The sequence below is a fragment of the Agelaius phoeniceus genome, chromosome 7 (assembly GCF_051311805.1).
Source record: "Agelaius phoeniceus isolate bAgePho1 chromosome 7, bAgePho1.hap1, whole genome shotgun sequence".
Classification (NCBI taxonomy): domain Eukaryota; kingdom Metazoa; phylum Chordata; class Aves; order Passeriformes; family Icteridae; genus Agelaius; species Agelaius phoeniceus.
The window spans coordinates 33228415-33241733 of record NC_135271.1 but is presented as its reverse complement, the minus strand read 5'-3'; the positions used below and the strand labels follow the sequence as shown (position 1 = coordinate 33241733).

Genomic DNA, 13319 nt, shown 5'->3' with positions numbered 1-13319 from the left:
AACTAACAAGAGCTCCAGGGAGGATAGTAATAGGATCAGTGGATTGTATATACCATTAAATTATACATCTTTCTCTCCCTCCTGAGCCAACAATACGCCCACCACGCTGTACCCCCTCCAAGATGATGTGCTTACATTTTACTGCAACAGCTCCTCTGACATATTCGTGCCCCCACCCCCCCACCCCAGCCAAGACACAGCAATTTAAACCTAACTTTTGTTCTGCGAGATTCTTATTTGCACTTATTTGGTCAGAAGTTAGTTGCCTCAATGTCCAGACCCGCGTTACCTGCAGTTTATTATTTTCAAAGCAACTTAAAAATAAATCCAATTAAGAGGAGGAGGAGGAGGTGGGGAGGGAGCTTGCAATCGCGAACTCTTAATCTGCCTACTATTGTTGGCAATGATCAAGGAGGAAAAACCATGCACTGCGATTGTATATCTGTACTTTCCAGACTACGATCAGGCAAGCAGACCGGAGTGCTTAGTATCAGAAAACGACCGCAAATTAGGCAAAATATTTAGGGCACGAACAGGCAGTTAATACGCGGCTGTGTCGGAGATCTTTAAGATTTAATAAAATTTAAAACGATGGTAGGGAGACTGGAGGGGGAGGGAAAAAAAAAAAAGATCCTCTTACCTGGAGATTTGGTACAAGAACCCGATAGGTTAGAGTAGCATCGATCCGATGTGTTTGCTGATGAATGGGGGCTCGGGTTAAGTGAAGGTGCCTATGATTTGAAATCATTCCAAGTTTTTGAAGGGAAGACTGACTGCAGCCTCTGCCATGTTGGAATTTCAAACCCAAAACAGCTGCTTTGCAAGGAGCCAGCATGCCAGCAGCTGGACGCCTGCGCAGAGCGCCGCCGAGCCAAATTCAAATCACTTTCACGCGAAGAGCCAAAGATCAGTTTTCAAAGGGGGAGCGGCGCGGGGGGCGGGGGCGCTCCGCGGTCCTGCGCGCCGGGGCCGCCGCTTCCCGCGGGGGCCGGCGGGGTGTCCGCGCCGCGGCTCCGCTCCCTCTCCCCGGGGCGGCGGGACGGGGGCAGCGGGCTCCCTCCGCGGCGGCGGCGGCGGGGCTCCCCTCGGGCGCGGCGGCGCGGGGCCGGGGCCTAGCGGCAGCCCGCGCCCGCGGGGCAGGCGGGCGGGCTCCGGCGGCGGAGGTTGCCCCCGGCCGCGGCCGCCTCCGCTTCGCCGCGGCCGCCCCGCGTCTCCCCGCCTGGGGCCGGTGGGGCGTCCCGCCTCGACCGGCAGCGGCCTGCGCTGCTGCCCTGGCCGGCAGCTCCTGCGCCGCGTCCCCGGGCGGGCGGCGTCGGGGCTCGCTGGTCGCCACCGCCTGCCGCCCGAGGAAAATGGCCGGAGTGGAAGTGCCGTCCCGGCCCGAGCGGCGGCGGCGGGGCTGCGCAGCCGTGCCCCGGCCCCGCGCTGCTGCCGGGGAGCCCCAGCCGCTGCCCGCCGGAGCCCGGCTGCTAGCAGCCGCGGAGAGGCAATCCCGGTAGCCGGCAATGGCTGAGGGGCCCCGGCAGCCACACCTCCCTCTTCCCGCACTTCCCAGCCCAGCTCGGCGGGGGATGGCAGGGAGCCAGCTCAGCTACCCCGGCCCACAGCTGCCGGGGACTCCCCTTGCATCAGAGGGATTCCCCGGGGGGGTGTTAGACGGGCTTTGCGGCCGCCTCACGCTGGCAGGGAAGGCGTGTGGTGGCCAGGCGGCAGGCACAGAGCGGGCCCTTCCTCTCGCACACGGGTCTACCCGGCGCGGCCGAGCCCCGTGCGCCGGGGCTCCCCAGCACCCCGCTCTCCCCGCACCATCCCCGCACACGGCTGTGCGCCCGCTTCCCTGTCACCGCAGCTGGGGAAAGGGGAGTGCGAAGAGCTTCCCACGAGACAGATCCACGTTCCTGGGCTTGCATCTGATGGGACTATCAGAGCATTTTTACCTTCTAAAGGGGAAGAAGCCGCGCTGTCCGGATGCTGTTCCTGGGCTTTGGTTTAGAGTCCTGGAGTGGTTTCACTTCCTCTCTTCCTTGTCCTGCTGTGGAGTTAAGGATGGCTTCGGAGGGTTGTCTGTCCGTCCTGGATATAGAGGAGACTGATTAAATTTTCTTAGTAAAAATGGAAGATGTAGAGGCAGTTAAGGGGCTGGAGGAGGCAGGGGAGACCAGTCCCAGGGGATTAGCATCTGGAGGAGTGGGAATAGGCTCGTTTCCCGTCTGTTTCCCTTTGCAGTAATATAGTAGGCCTAAATAAAACTCTGAACTAGTTGCCAGCAGAAGCTGCTGTGAGCTGTCAGCCAGTCTCTATCCTACCCGAGTAATGGAGAAGGAAAAGAAAGAACAGGAAGGCCTGTCTCGTTGATGTTGTCCATGCAGTGATTTAGTTAATCTAAAATGATTTTTACCTGCTGGTGAAAATAGGCACCTTTCACACTTTTGGAAAGCCGTAGCCAGCCTGTGTGACAAAACTGTGCCTAAAGATTGGAAATAGAAAGAGCAAAAGGGCTAGACAGACTTCTGCTTATTACAAATATGGAAGGTGTTTCTGGCTCACTTGGACAGCTGGGGATAACGCTAGTTACTGCTGCACGAGGAGAGCACTGCCAGTGGAATAACAAAACTGTCCTGAAACAAGGAGCTGGTTTGGAGCAGATACTGCTTTTGCTTCCCAGTATGTCCCAGGTGTAACAAAACATACTCAGGAAAACACGGTTAAACTGAATTTTGGGATGTAGAGAGCTATTTTTAGAACTGGCAACATAGCTATAGCAACAGGAATCTATTGAAATATCTTTAGACAGCTGTCCAGAGCAGCCAGCAGGCGACACCCAGCCACAGCACCCGCTGTGGCCCAGTCTGCACCATGCTCTTCTGACACCTTTTCCCTGCCCTCAGCATCGGGTGGCTCTGGGCCCGTTGCTCAATGCTGGGTCAGCGCATTGCCTGTGCACACAGCTGCTCATTGTCAATTCTACAAGAGCTTGTAGGTATTAAGCAGCCACCTTGGCAAGTAGACAACTGCTCCAAATGTAGGCAACACGTCAGTAGCCTCTGGTATTCCCTAATTTGACCCACCTACACAAGTTACATCTAGAAGTCTCTGATGCTGAAATCAGCAGCACAGCATATTGCCTCTGCTGGTGTTGCCAGCACCAGGCATTAAGTCATCACAATCCCAAGGTCATGAGCTTGGTCTAAAAATCATATTTTTAAAAATAAAAAGGATTCTTTTGTCTTTGCTTTATGCATCTGGATTCTTTTCCCATTGTTTTTTCCCAAACCATTGCACTATGCATTTTTCTCTCAAGAGAAAGATGAGTTTCTTGCTCAGTTACAGAGCTCTGTGACTTGAACCTGTAGGAAAGCAACAACTGGCAATTACCATAAGGCATTAGTCCATAAACACAAGTGCTTTTTAAACTTTTTAACCAATAAAGAATGTATTTAACAATCTTTGTATTTCATTAACCTCAGTATTTTCATTTTATATACCTTTTTTTTTTTTCTTCAGGCTTCTCCTGCCACATTAAAATAGCACAAATTGAAACAATGGGCATGCAGCATATGTTTGTATGGGCTGACATTCATCTCTGCGCAGAAGGTCAACATAAGACTTATATACTATATTAAGTTCTTATTTTGAGGTGTGAACTAGGATGAAGTGAAGACCTTGTTGGGCTCATCTGTACATGGATAAATTCCACTCTTTGTTTAAAATGACACCAGTCCTGATCCTTTTGAATGGGAAATTCTCATAGACTTTGAAACTGGGAATGTTCCTTGGAGCCTATTTCAACATCTAGGTGAAATGTTTACAATGAAATTCAAAACCACATAAAACTTGCCTGGTTTCAGGTTTTGTTAGAAACTCTGAACTCGGACCAGATTCTCTGAAAGGTTCACAGACCTTTTCAGCAAATCTAGATTAATAACATTTAAACCAAGTGAATTGTGGAAACAAAACAAAAATCACAGAAAACAAAGAATAAAACCATCTAATTATGCTCCTATGGGATGTTGATGTGATGCAAGTGAACTTTGTAGTTTCTACTCGATAGGTCTAGTAAAGCCTTTTAAGAATTATAATAAAAACAACAGTGTTCAGTGATATATTCTTTAGTGACTTTAAACTAATTATATTGATTTTATTTGTAAATTAAAGCAAGTTTTCAAAATGGCAGACAATGTCTGAATTCTTCTAATGCTGAAATTTGGCAGCACCTGTAACCGCTTGTGTACTGGAAATTCAGACCTCCCTGGAAGTGCAGACCTCCAGGGCAGGGCCTCCTGCCTGTCTCCCTCCCTCTGTGCTGGGGAATCCCTCCTAGTCTCCCACTCTCAGACCTCATGTGGGGCAACCACAGCTGTCATTGCATACTAGGATGTGCTGCAATAAACAGGCTGAAAATGCTCTTTTTTGGAGTTTTGGTCACTGATGGCTGTGTGTATTATTTTATTCCTTTGTGAGGAGCACAATCTGTTTAAGAGCTCAGGCAACTCAGATGTTTATACCACCTGGATTCCAACTGAGCAGCTGAGGTGCCTCCATGTCCCACATGCTGGGATTTTTCTGGAATTTGTGTGGCAGGATAGCCCCTCCTGGGCCTCCCTTCTCTCTCTGACTGGAGTGGTCATCATACAGAACTCCAATCTCTGCAGCTCAAGGTTCACTTTTGCCTTTTCAGACCACAGTCTTGTGTGTCAGCATGAGTTTAATGGCTGCCTGAGCTAGCTGGAGTTCAGATTCCAAGAGGCAATGATACCTGTGTAGACCCTAAAGTATTTATAAATATAGATCAGAAGTAATTGTCTCTTTTTTGCATACTAACATCTAACATTTAGATGAACTAACACCGTATAGAAGTTCCATAGCAAACAATGGGATAATGGTAAAACACAGAGGTAGTACATTCCAAATGTATTACTTCTAGGTTCTTCCCAGGAGATTGCAAAGGATGAAATCCCTTCTAGCCATGCTGCTGATCTGCACACTTTCACTTCAAACACTTCCAAGCCTTAGGTCCATGACTAAGCCACAAACGCATAAAGTCTTCCTGGACCCCTTAGGACACAGCCTGCTGGTTTAGGTACTGGCCAGTACCTAATCTAACAAAACATCACTTGATCTCTCAAACTAAAAGAGGGTATGCTAAGATTAGATATTAGGAAGTATTTTACTGTGAAGAAATAGACACTGGAATGGATCACCCAGAAAAGCTGTGGATGCCTCATTCCCAGAGGTGTTCAAGGCCATGCTTGGTGAGGCTTTGAGTAATCAAAGTTCTAGTGGGAGGTGTCCCTGCCCATGGCAGGGGAATTGGAGCTAGACAAACTTTTAGTTCCCTTCCAACCCAAATCACTCTATGATTCTAGGCCATAGGCCATGTTTCGTGTAATTCCTGACTGTATCAGAAAGAAAAAAATTATATAGAGAACATCTGTCCACTTTTGCATTTTAGCTGTACCAGTATAAAAATAGATGACTTCTATGACTTGAAGCTACTTTGGGTTAGATTCTGGGATTTTAAAGAGATAGCATTTCCAATATTTTTGTTCACTTCTTTGTACATTTCCCCTTCTGTATTAATCAATCACCTTGATTTCAGTGAGATTTCTGGAAAAACCCTTTACTGGTCATTCTCTACAATCTTGCTGAATATTTGATGCTTTTGGCATCATAAAAGTATTGGTCCTCTGAAGTCACTTCTATTTTCCATTTTAGTCCTGAAGGAGAAGTTGTTCACTGTATCCAACAAAAAATATTCATTTAGCAAGTGCTCTGTATAACCGAACAATATATAGATGTTTGTCACATAAATATCTGAAAAGACATATGCCTTCTGGCATTTCTTGAATTTTGAGTGCTTAATACTTTTTACCCTGGTCACAAATGCACTTTTACTACAATTTTTCCATTTTTTTAAACCAAGCTTTAATACAGAAAGTTCCTCTTGGGGAACTCTAGGAGGGAATTGAATGTTTTTAGGGCTTTTGTTCTCTGTCTTTTGTTTTTCACAGTCTGGTTCATTAAGTGCTTAAGAACCACACTAATCCCTGTAGTTTGACTTAACAAATACATTAATAACTTGTTCTCACTTAAAAAACCTTCTCCTTATTTGAACTAGAGGAGGATGAGGTGCCCACACAAGGCCAGAAGAATTCAGAGACATTTAACAGTCCAACAAGACCAAAACACAGGAATGGCAGCTAGGAATACATTCTTCCTCTTTTTCCTGTCTCTAACTCCTTCTTAGCCTTACAAATATTCTCTTTGCCTTGGTGGCAGCATCTTTCTCCCTGATTCCATATCTTAATCGCAGTCCTTCCCATTTGCACCAGTCTCATTCATAAGTCCTTGTCCTAAATTAACATCACATTTTATGACCTTTGACTTGTGCCTTTTTCCTGTGTCTGGACACATTTTCTTTTGTTCCTTTTCTTTTTTTCACTTTCCTTGATGGTCTCCCTTTCCTGAATTCTGATCAAGCTGCTTCTTATTCCATGCTTTCTGGTGATTTGCAGAAGGAAGACTGAGAACATCTGATGGACACCCTTATTATCTTTGTATTTCTCTTTAGCACCACTGGCAATTGAAAAGAGAAAACCGAGAGCAAATCCTGCTCATATTTGCAAGCCCCAGGAAAGGATGCACCTACTGCACACAGAATCTTTGCAGAAATGGTAAATGAAATATGCAAACAATTTGACAGAGGCTCAGATTTCTCCAGACTTAGGAAGACCTTCATAGGCTGGTGTGGTGGTAGAGGAATATGCCTTCCCAAGGACCAAGCCAAACTACAAGCTATTAGTCAACAAAATATTTCAAACATTTCTTAACAAGAGCAAACCAGATTTTCCCTTAGTGCATTCTGAGAATCAGCTGACCGTATTTGCTGAAAGTTTTGAAAAAATAGCCCAAGGCAGATATTTGGCATGAAAATTGCTGCCCAGTTGTTTATATTTGACAAAAGAACAAGCAACTGGAAACAGGTTCTTATGATGAAACTTTCACTCTAAATATGCCACTAGAAAACCCACAATTAATGATTACCAATGACAGAAATGTATTTTACATAATGCTTAATACTTAATGACTTAATTTAGACAGTGCCTAGAAAGAAAAAAACATAAATAAAACCCCAACATTTTATCTTGGCGAGTGAGTGGATCAGGGAACAGTAAAAAATCAAACAATAGTATGCTTGCAATTTTTTTCCCAAGTGCTTTTTCCAAGCCCTTGATATCAAAAAGTCTTTGTATCTCATCTTGGAATGTACATTAAAATATCTCTAATTTACCCTACAATGGAATCAACTTTAAAATCATAGGGGAAAAAATTTTAGCAGAGCAGTGGACTTGCTTAAAGTCACACATGCACATGAAAATGTTTCCCCAAAAAATTACATGCTATAGGATCTGCATGTCTGATAAAATACCCACAGGGATTTATTTGCTGTTACTTTAGAAGCAAACTTTTACTCACCTTTTTTCTTTTAATGTCTAAAATTTCCCTTACTCTTAGACAAGAGTTACCTTCCTCTAAGTAACACCCCAACACCATGTTATTGATCTTCACAGTATGAAATTATTTTAATAGTAAAATTAAAACAAGGTTTATGATTTATAATACAATATATACAATAATTAATTATTGATGTTTTAAACGTTGCCTTTGGTGTTGATGTGGGTGTATTCAAGACTTGAAATAACATTATCAATCTACCTGTGCAGTCATCTCTAAAGCTTTTCATTCTCTACAGGTTTTTAAGCAAATGAAATATTTTTTTAAGCCTTGCTAGGTATTAATTGTTAAGAATGTTATGTATATGAGACTTAATCAAATATCCAAAATAAAATACATTTCCAACATGCAAAAGCACCAACATTTCAGACAAGTTTATTTTACGTTTTTGAAGAAGAAGAAAACACTATTCAAACACCTCTATTCAGATAACCTGAGCAACAGAGCTGTTCTACATATGCTATTCTTCCATTACAAAAAACACATTGTCTCACTTAGAATATAAAGAACTTAACAAAGTAAATTAATACTGTTGGGTTTTGTGCTATTAGAAGGAGCATCCTTTGCCACTGTGTGTAATATAACAATTAAATCTTGCTAACTTGTACTTTCTTTTTCTAACTTCCTTAGAAAGATCAAATTTGCTAAATGCACAGCACTGACTGCAGTCAACAAGGCACTTAAGTATGTGCTTAATTTTGTGCACATGAGTAATCACGTTACAGTAAATGGAACTTGAATGCTCAAAGTTAAGCACACACTTAAGTGCTTTGCTGGATCAGGGCCAGAGCATGACAACTTGCAGGTCATTCTTACTGCCCAGTAAGACATCACAAACCTTAAAAATCCTGTAGAAACCTTCTCCCCATTTCAAATCAACAATACCAAAAGTAAGGACAAAAATTAGTAGCTGCTGCATTCTTTTCTTCTGTTACAAGTCACTAAACTGACAGCAGTACTTACAGCAAATTACAATAAATTCTCTTAATAAGTATCCATAAAATTACAATTTATTTTAAAGATCATCGTTTGTAATTCTATTCTCATAAGACCATTAGACACGTGAGTCTTTTTAATTTTAAAAGACCTGCTAGTAGTTCTCACAAAAGAATTTATTCAAGACCTTGACCTTAAATTGATAAAATTGCACAACTTAATCAGAATTAAACATGAGTCAAAGTACCTCAGAATATTATCATGGGGGTCAACACAGCCTACAGCAACCGTGCAGAGGATGCCATTAGTTCCACAACCTTGGGTGTGTAAGATTCTGATACTGGGGATATAATATTCCAAACTAATTGTTTTTATTGTATGTTTTTTGCCAGTTATTATGGCAAATATATGGGGAGGAGATTGTTGATGACATTTTTTCTTTCCATGCAGCTGAAAAGATAGTTAAATAGTCTAAGACTCTTCAATTAAGCAGCTTTCTAATGAAATGAAACTTTATACCCACTGTGTTACACAATTACTTTATTTTCTGGCTAAATTGACACTGTTCAGCACTTATCCAGGACTGTTTCTCTTTTCAGTACATGAAATTAGTTTGTTTTTTTTTAGGATCCGAAACTACATTTTAGATCCAAATTTGCCTGGCTGTTGACAGCATTCAGATACAGGGAGCTTCTATGTTTTTCCAACACATAAGTTTCTTCACAAAAATTAGCAGGATGAAACAGCAAGTAAGGACACATTGCCAAGTCTGGTTTTCTACCTATCTACAAAGCAGTTTTCACACTTTCCATGACTGTGAATGTCCTTCTTTTTCTATCTTTTTTTTATCTTTTAAATTTTAATTAGGAAGAACTGAAAAATCCTTCTCTATACTCAGAGTGTTTGTATTGGGGGAGGAGTACGTCAAGGAACCAAAAGCACATTCCAAGCCAATTCTGATCTCATTTACAGGGATGAAAATCTGGAATTAATCCACTGAGTTTAACAGACACGTTCTGGGCTTACGTAGATGAGATCTTACATTTATAAGTGAAATCAGTGTTTTCCCCTCTGACATTCACATGGCTCAAACCAGAAACATTTCCTGAATTAAAAAAAAAAAAGGCCAAATCATCCAATTGGGAAGACTGGCATAGTTCCATTGAAGTTAATGGTGCTGTAGTAATTTACATTAGCTGATGATCCAGATGAAAGTATATAAAAGTTTTCAGAGCAGGCTTCTTTCATTTAAAATTGCATTATGTTAGGTGCACTGTTGATGCTCAGAATTAATGTGCAAGTTGTTAATCTCGCTAGACCTGGATTTAAAATTAGACAATGCAATAATTAGTTTGGCACTATCATTCTGCTACCTAGAGGGTAATAATGTAGGTCATAAAATACCAGTGATCAGCACAACTTTTCATACAAAACAAAGAATCTGTATTGAAAGAGAGGAAAGGAGGGAGGAGAGAAATTCAGAAATCAGTTGTTATTAGAGACCAAAGTGGGCTATGAGGTTCTGTGCCATCTCACAAGATGCTGTGTTGTGTAGGTCTACTTATCTTTATCAGCTCCCAAATGCACAGGCGATTCTGCAGAGTATAAGTGACTCAAAGCTGTCTATATGCTCTCTTAATGTATTATTTTTAAGTTGTATGTTTATTATTCTTTACAAATTTGTTATTAAAAATTGAGGAATATTATTTATTTTACAGTAGTCTTTTATTTTTGCTTTCACTTGAAATATAAGCATTATGCAGCACAGTTTACAAACATACAGAAGTGTAACGCTACATTATATGTATCTTGATTTCTTGACAAATGACTACTGGCAACATCAATAATTCAAAGGGAGAACAATGAAAATATAGAGAAATTGCATTTGTATATGTATACTTCTTTCTGTCCTGCCAGTCATTCTTGCTAGACTTTATATAAACATAAAGAAAATTAGGAAAATATCAATTCTGAACACTAGTCTTGATGAACACTTGCTTATATTTTGTTCTATCTAAATAGTCAGGATGCTTAAATATAAACATTTTGATGGTATATCACACATACATCTATTAAGAAAACAACATTGCAATAATTTTTATACAGTCAGGCTGTGTTTGTGTAAGCTACCCAGCAGAGTTCAGTGAAGCTGAGAACATACATACAGGTGAACATATGTTTGAAATATCTCTATGCCTCTTGTATGTATAGTATTAGAAAGTGCTCATTCGATGTTACAGATGCATATATTCATAAATCATTTAAAGTTGTGCTTTTCATGTGGTGTGAGGCACAGATACAAACTTACTCATGATAATTATAGAACTGATGCTGATTTAGTCATTTCAAGAAAGCCATGGAGGCATAATTAGTGTCTGAATGGCCTCAATATTGCATTATTAGGAGGCTAGGGTGAAACTTGAAATGAGAACATCAAGGCTGATAAAAGAAAAGAAAACATGAAATACATACATAATTCATTCTGAGATATTATAAAGGTTTATAACCAGAAACAATAATTTGCAGAAGGCATCTCATGTACTGGAGCCAACTGCAATAATTTGGTCAACCTGTTTAAGATCAAATAGTATTCTTAGCTATTCTCAGTGGTATCTTTCTAATAAAGTAGCAGCAAACAGACACTGTTTGCTTCTGGTCACTTTTAAAGAATGTTCAGTTTATCAGTGGGGACTTTAATCTCAAGCTTCATAGAGTACAAAAAGAACATTGATCCTACTGTTTTGTCCTCTAGGCCACAAGGCATGCACATTTTTACATTCATTTGTCATAAAACAAAAAATACATTTTGCCCTTTGAAAATACCAAATGCCAGCTTTTAAACAAAATAATTTTCCGTCACATTTTTCCCTTTCTTTTAACCTTTCCATCACCACCACCACCCCCCTTCCTTTTACCCCAGATGAATCTCCTCCCTCTGTTAATGCCTTTCCTCCATTTTAAGCACTAGTAAGAACTTTGCAGAATTCCTTGTTTTGGACCATTGCCAAACTGGCCACTGTTAGTGATTTGACAAGGTAGTTTGAATTAATCAGAATTCTTGACAGTCCTCTTTCTAATTTTTCTTCAAGATAGGCTTCAGAATGTACAAATAATACCTTTTTACTCAAGTTAGAAAAAGGAATGTGTGCTGTCAGCTGGGTTAGACCAAGTCTACAGGTCCAAGTGTGCCAAAACCCATCCTTTGCATATCATTTACTTTAAATTCATCTTCTTACCTTTACTTAAAAAAATGTAATATGCAATAATATCTTGGAATTTCATCCATTATTACATACAGAACAAATTAATTTGTTATTTTTTCTGTACTTCTTTTTTGAAAACAATTTTTTTCACTTGCAAAAGTTGCCATTATTGGAAATGTGTTCAATAGCTTGCTTTCATAGTCACTGGATCAAGGGTCTATATCCAGTTCCCCATAAAGAATGCAAAGGTCATGCCTTCCCCACCTCTGGAGAGACAGTTATTGTATATGGTGAGTGACTCCTTCTCCCAAGCCCTGCTCAGTCTTTAGTTCAGTCCTGTGTTACTCTCCTGTACAGATTTTTTTTTTAAATTTAACATGTATGGGGTTTTTTGTTCTAGATTTTCTGTGACAGAACTATGAAAAAAACAACAGTGTTTTCTACACCAAAACCATAGAAAATATTGAAATTTGCTTTTGCTTGTCAGTATCTGAAAGAACCAAGCAGGATAAAAACTTCATTAAAAGTTATGCAGGGAAGATAGGAATATCTGTCTCTTCTCTCAAAACATGAAATATCTTTATGAAGAAAAAGTCAAGCATTCAAGTTCCTAAATGCTTGGAGGTTTAAATTTTAGTGAGGAAGATGCAGATAATACAAATATGAAGTTAAACCACCCTCTAAACCACCCTAAACACCCTTGTCCTGGGGACAAGCCATCTTCCCACTTAAGGCTGAGGCAAGGAAGGCATTAAAGCACTTCCACCTTCTTCTCATCTGCAGTTACTAAGTTCCCTTCTGCATCCAGTAAGAACAAAGGTTGTTCTTACCTTTCCTTTCGCCGTTAATATGTTTGTAAAAACATCTTTTATTATCCTTTACAAAACTTGCCAAATTACATTTGAATGGAGCTCTCTAAGTTTTTCCTACATAGAAAAGAAAGAAGGAAGGATATAGACTTACTGAGGCTCATCCAGCAACAGGTCAAGGATGTGATTAAGGCTTTGGAGCATCTTTATGAGGAGAGGCTGAAAAAGACGAATGCTCAATGTCTCATCAATGTGTATAAGTACCTTAAGAGAGAGCAAAAAGTAAATTAGGCCAATGGTATTTGGTGGAAAGACAAGAGGCAATGGACACAAATTGAAATACGGGAAATTTATTTAAACATAAAATCCTGCTGTTTTACTGTGATGATAGTCAAACACTGAAGCAAGTTGATCAGAGAGGCTGTGAAGTTTCCATCCTTAGAAATACTTGACTCCCAGCTTGAGAAGGCCTTTAGCAACTGGCTGTAGGTGACCAGCCTTTGAGCAAAGGGGTTGGACTAGACAAACTCCAGAGATTCCTTTCAACTTCAGCCTGTTACTGTTACATTGGCTAGAAATTACTGAATTTTTTCTTATTACAATTTAAGAGTCATTACAGTGAAAATTTAATAGACACAAGAGCAACTGAGAATGGGTAATGAAAATCAGGTTTTTAACTCCTTAGCTGCTCTGTCTTCAATACCAGCTAGCAATGCAGTTGTAATGCTATTACCATTATTATTCTTAAGATTGTTGTTGTTATTATTGCTTTGAATATCATCTTGATTGCTGCTGAGATTGTATAACTTCACTTCAGTCTCACCAACATCCTAGAACAAATGCTGTTTATTTTGGG

At 40.8% G+C, this 13319-nt stretch overlaps 1 protein-coding gene across 5 annotated transcripts in view; it reads right to left on the bottom strand.

The window, feature by feature from the left end:
- Nucleotides 1-12702, bottom strand: part of FIGN (fidgetin, microtubule severing factor) — a 116385-nt gene extending 103683 nt beyond the window's left edge. For 2 of the 5 annotated variants that reach the window (XM_077181492.1, XM_077181494.1), the window contains exon 1: nt 641-1373. The gene's annotated coding sequence lies outside the window, so the exon portion shown is untranslated. Of the gene's footprint in view, nt 1-640; nt 1374-1937; nt 2074-12617 lie in introns of those variants that run through there. The other 3 variants (XM_077181495.1, XM_077181493.1, XM_077181491.1) reach the window with 3 other exon arrangements.
- Nucleotides 12703-13319: the final 617 nt, after the last annotated feature.